Raw genomic sequence first — 6,000 nt, 5'->3', positions numbered from 1 at the left:
ACTTCTGAATTTGACTGACTCTGCTGCAGCCAGAATATCTTTTGTGAAATCACTTGCACCATTAGTGCCTGTGTGGCTTTCACACAGCAATACAGAGAGAAAAGAAGACAGCATGAAAAGTGATCAAGGAGTCTTCAATAGATAGATACTTGCAGTATATAAACTGCCATAACACACTTGTCTTAAGGTGAAATTTCAGGGTCAGCTGAAGACAAGCTACACTATTCCACAAACATAAGCATTCTTGCCTTCCCTTTTGTCCCAGTCTGAGCATTTCTGTCCACTCCCTTGTGCCAGCATTAAAGCAAGACTGGGAAAACTATGTAGTCAAAAGCTTTTTGTTTTCTGTCAGAGTTTTGCAAGGTCAGCTTTCAGTCAGCTCGGTTTCTGAATCTAGTTGATCAGGTAAACCCCAGTGCAGGATTCAAATCACCCCTTTCAAGGGCATCACAGTGCAAATGGAGGTCAATTAATCCCTGTTGTGAAAGAACACTCTTAACTGACTAGATTTCATACTTACAGCATTCTCTGAGGGGTAATACACAAATATCAATCAGTGTGTGTCAGGCAGTTTACTGCCAGAAGAAACAATTTACTGTAAACAATTTACCATTCTGCAAGACAGGTGCATATTTAAGATCACTATTTTACAAATATGGGAAGAAACTGAACCACCCTGAAATCTTACCCCTGAGGTATAAGAGAAAATACATAAAGTGGGATAGAGGAGATCTTCTGCATCTGAAGTCCTGTAACTTAACTACAAGGCTACCTTTCTTTGCATGTCTTTCTTTACTGTGCCCAGTTCTGGGCCCCTCAGTTTAAGAAGGACATTGAGATACCTGAACGTGTCCAGAGAAGGGAAACGAGGCTGGGGAGAGGCCTCGAGCACAAGCCCTGCGAGAAGAGGCTGAGGGAGCTGGGATTGTTTAGCCTGGAGAAGAGGAGGCTCAGGGGAGACCTTATTGCTGTCTGCAACTACCTGAAGGGTGGTTGTAACCAGGAGGGCGTTGGTCTCTTCTCCCAGGCACCCAGCACCAGAACAAGAGGACACAGTCTCAAACTGTGCCAAGGGAAGTTTAGGCTCGAGGTGAGGAGAAAGTTCTTCACTGAGAGAGTCATTATCCATTGGAATGGGCTGCCCAGGGAGGTGGTGGAGTCACCATCCCTGGAGGTGTTCAAGAGGGGATTGGACGTGGCACTTGGTGCCATGGCTTAATCATGAGGTCTGTGGTGACAGGTTGGACTTGATGATCTTTGATGTCTCTTCCAACCTTGGTGATTCTGTGATTCTGTGATGTGCATCCCTCTTTTATGCATGTGTGCATACAAATACACATAAAGATTCATATTTCATAATGAGATGTGTCTACTACTGTGAAAAAATGATTTTTGTGGTCAAACCCAAAACAACAACTGATTTTGTGAGCTCTGCTAAATTATAGGAGCAACAGAGAAAATTACCAGAGTGTGCAAGAATGTTGTACAGGATCACATGTCATTAGACCTCATTCTTAACAATAAAATTGTTAGCAGTTTTTTACACCTTGGAATAAGTACTTAAGGCCTGTTATTGTATTGTAGTGTATTTTACACTGCTGACTTCCACACGTGCTTTGAGATGCATTTTTTTAATGTGAACTTCAAACAATTTTGGTTTATCAAGAATCAGTGGTTGTGAACAATACCATTGCATCAAGGCATAGTGTTTATCACTACTATTGTTTTTTTTAAGTTCAACTGAATACCACTTGATAGATATGTAACATAAACTATTTTAAACACAATGGCAGAGGAGCTCTGGTTTTGCTTGTATCGTCTTCAGAGTTTTAGAAGCACCAGCTAACAATAAGCTTTACTGTATCAATGGGATAGGTGATCAGGCACTGAACCATTTTCCTTCTGGCTGCCTATTTGCTCGCCACTCAAGCAGTTCCACAACTGGCAACGCTCCAGATGGCGTGGAGATTCATAAATGCAAACATGTATTAAATATGCAAACATGATGGATCAGTGTGCCCTGAAATATGCATGTTCTTAAAAATATTGCAACACAGTTTCCTGATAATACGTAATGACATCTGACAGATCATACTCTAAACAGATTTACTTTTGGAAGAAGAATTAGTGGGGAATACAAATAGAGGGGTACATGAAAGTACGATCGCATAATCACTTGGTTAGAAAAGACTTTTAAGACCATTGAGACCAACTGCTATTGTACAGGAAGGAAGAAAAATCAAGGGCGAAAATAACACTCCCTAGCGTCAATCAGACTATGGAAACTCCTGACAATATTGCAGTACATGGTACAGAAGGTCTGTTCCCCCAGCTCACACAGCAGAGGGTTTGGGAAATTGGGGAAGGAGGGATGTGGATTTGGGAGCAGATGAATCTGCAAGCATGCAAGCTTCCCAGGAAAACTCTGAAGCGGATGGAGCAACCTTAGATGTACTCAAGTGGGCAGATACACAACCCTCACAGACTTCTCCAATCTTCAGCTCATTTATCATGCTTTAGGTCAGGACTTTACCCTTTCTGAGGTCAGGGATCTGTTCCTTCCTTCACACAGTGAAGCATCCATCAAAGCTGTGCAGTAAGCAGCTTCGCCAGCTGGAAATAATGTGTCAGAGAAAGATTTATTTAACTAGGTGAAACACTGGGAGGGCCATTCCCACAGTTGTGTAAATGCCCTTTACACCACTCTTGACAGCCAAAGGCAGATACTCGGTGTAGAGAAGGCAGCTTGGCGTCGGAACTAGCACAAAACCCCACAGCTGCAACTTTTGCCCTTGAGCAAATCCTTGGAAATGGAGCCACAGGCAGGACAATGATGGGCCGGCTGACAGCTGGCCAAATGTGCCAGAAGATGAGCTGCCAAGATAGATGGCCAACCTGGTTGGGTAGTGAACTTCTGGGTGAATTAAGGGAAAAAAAGGAATGTATCATCTTTGGAAGAAAGGTGAGGTAACCCATGGAATGTTTAAGGATGTTGCTAGGTCATGCAGGAAAAAAATTAGAGAGGCAAAAGCCCATTTAGAGCTTAGACTGGCCACTGCTGTGAAGGACAACAAAAAATCATTCTATAAATATATTAATAGCAAGAGGAGGGGCAAGGACAACCTCCGCTCCTGGGTGGACACAGGGGAACATTGTAACAAAAAATGAGGAAAAGGCAGAGGTACTTAACACCTTCTTTGTCTCAAATTTTAATAGCAGCATTCATTCAATTTATTTTTCAATGTCATGCAAAAACCCCCAAGAGACAGCCAGTTAAGCATCCAGTACCATAAATACAAGCATCTTACGTGCATATATTTGTCTGATTTAGCAAGTTCAGGTGATGTATCTGCATTTGAAGAAGGTAGGGATAAAATTTGAGTTCCTGAAATGGATTTTCTGCACATGTTTGTTTTTCCTCCCTCTTCTCCTCCCCCACCGTCGCCCCTTCTCGGTCTGCTTATTTATATGCCAACCTCACTTAAAGCACAAGCAAAGCTTCTGTGTGCATGAGCAGAGCTCATTAAATTCAATGGAACTGTGGCTCCAAGTCACCCAGAAGTCTCCTGTACACAGCTATCTAACCCAAGAATTCACAAATAAACAATATAGTAAAAAATTACTCAGTATAAAAATCTTTAGGGATGTGTCATGACATAGCTGGCAAATACTTTACATTTCCTTTATATACATTATATAAAGCAGTTCAGTGAAGTCCTTGCTGACTGGAAGATGGGAAATGTTACAGTCATTTGTAAAAAGGGTAGAAAGGAGGACCTTGGGAACTGCTGACCTGTTAGCCTCACCTTTGTACCTCAGGAGATCATGTAACAGAACCTCCCAGAAACTCTGATAAGAAACAGGGAGAACAGGACGTTTGATTTAAGACAGTCAGCGTGGCTTCACCCAGGGCAAGTTCTGCCTGATGAGCCTAGTGGCTTTCTACAGTGATGCAACTATATCAGTGGTCAAAGGAGGGGCAATGAATGTCATTTCTATGGACTTCTGCAGGGCCTTTGACTTGGTCCCCACAACATCCTTCTCTCTAAGCTGGAGAGATAGGGATTTGATGTGTGTACAGTCGGGAGGATATGAAATTGTCTGGATGGTCACATCCAGAGGGTAGAGGTCAATGGCTTGATGTTCAGATGGAGACAGGTGACAAGTGGTGACCCTCAGGGGTCTATACTGGAAGTTTAATATCTTCATCAATGATATAGACAGTGGGACCAAGTGCACCCTCAGCAAGTGTGCAAATGACACCAGGCTATATGGTGCAGTTAAGATGCCAAAAGGATGGGATGTCATCCAGAGGGACCTGGACAAGCTGGGAATAATGAGCTTGAGAGCAGCCCTGCAAAAACAGACTTCGGGGTATTGGGGGTATTGGGGCAAATTGCATCCTGAGCTGCATTACAGGAAGCGTGGCCTTCAGATTGAGTTAGGTGATTCTGACACTGTACTCTGCTCTGGTGAGACCTCACCTGGAGTACTCTGTTCAGCTGTGGGGTCCTCAACACAGGTCCAAAGGAGGGCCACAAAAATGTTCAGAGTGCTGGAGCACCTCTCCTACAAAGACAGGCCAAGAGAGTTGGGATTGTTCAGCCTGGAGAAGAGAGGGCTTCATGGAGACTTACAGCAGCCTTCCAGTACTTGAAGGGGGCCTACAAGAAAGCTGGGAAGGGACTATTTACAAAGGCCCATAACACTAGGACGAGGGGCAATGGTTTTAAGCTAGACAAGGGCAGATTTAGATTTGATGTTAGAAACAAGTTCTTTACTATGAGGTGGTCTTAGTCTTGAGGGGAGAAGGCTGAGGGGGCGGATCTTACTAATTTCTATATATATGTGAGGAGTGGGTGTCAGGATGAAGGTGATGGTCTCTTTTCAGTGGTTCCCAGTGATAGAACAAGGAACAATGGGTATAAGCTGGAACACAGGAGGTTCCACCTCAACATGAGGAGGAACTTCTTTATGGTGGGGATGACAGAGCACTGGAACAGGCAGCCCAGTGAGGTTATGGAGTCTCTTTCTCTGGAGACTTTCAAAACTTGCCTGGATGTGGTCCTGTGCAGTCTGCACTAGGTGATCCTGCTTTGGCTATGGGGTTGTACTCCATGATCTCTAGAGGTCCCTTCCAACCCCTAACATTTTGTGATTCTGTGGTGGAACACTGAAACAGGTTGCCCATCCCTGGAGACATTCAGGGTCAGACTTGATGAGGCTCTGAGCAGTTGGGGATGTCTGTGCTTTTACTGCTGGGGGGTTGGACTAGATGTCTTCCAGAGGTCCCTTCCAACCCTGTGCATTCTATGACTCTGTGATTATATGACTGCAAAGGTTTCAGGAAGGGAAAATCCTACACCATTAGAATATTCAATTAAGCAAATAATCATGTAATTTCTCTACTGACATTCAGTCTTTTATTTTTCATCATAAACACTGTCTAGCCCATGATTATGCTGACCCTTTACTTCTTCTGGCTGTGCACTTCTGCCCTTGTTCTTTAAGGCACCCAATTTACCATAAATTGGATACTAAGAGAATAATTTATTAATATATTTGTAACCTGCAACACAATTACACAGCTTGCATGGCTGGAAAAACTGGTTTTAATGGTGTATTTGCATCTTAGAGCAGTGACTGAAAAAAGTGTAAAGGTATAAAATACATTTTCTTGTTTTTAAAAAAAAAGCCTTGGTTTTACTGAAGAAAGATAAAGAAGACAACAGGAATTTGGGAAAGATTGTTGCAAGAATTTTTTTTCTTTGCTGGTTAAGAACAGAACTCAAAGCCCATTTTGGTCAGTCAGGGAACTCCCTTTAACTCCTGATTTTTTTTTCCTCAGAACGTGATATAAAACACTGCTACATTCAGAAAGTGTAAGTAGTAGCACAGCAGAGCCTACTTCTTATCGCTGTTGGTGCTAGAACCTAAAAGAAATCAAATAAAGTCACTGGAGGTGCTGAGCTTGGTAGTCAAAGGGCTCACACAAAGTAT

The sequence above is a fragment of the Dryobates pubescens genome, chromosome 10, assembly GCF_014839835.1.
Source record: "Dryobates pubescens isolate bDryPub1 chromosome 10, bDryPub1.pri, whole genome shotgun sequence".
In the NCBI taxonomy this organism is placed as follows: Eukaryota; Metazoa; Chordata; class Aves; order Piciformes; family Picidae; genus Dryobates; species Dryobates pubescens.
This window is presented reverse-complemented; position numbering follows the sequence as displayed.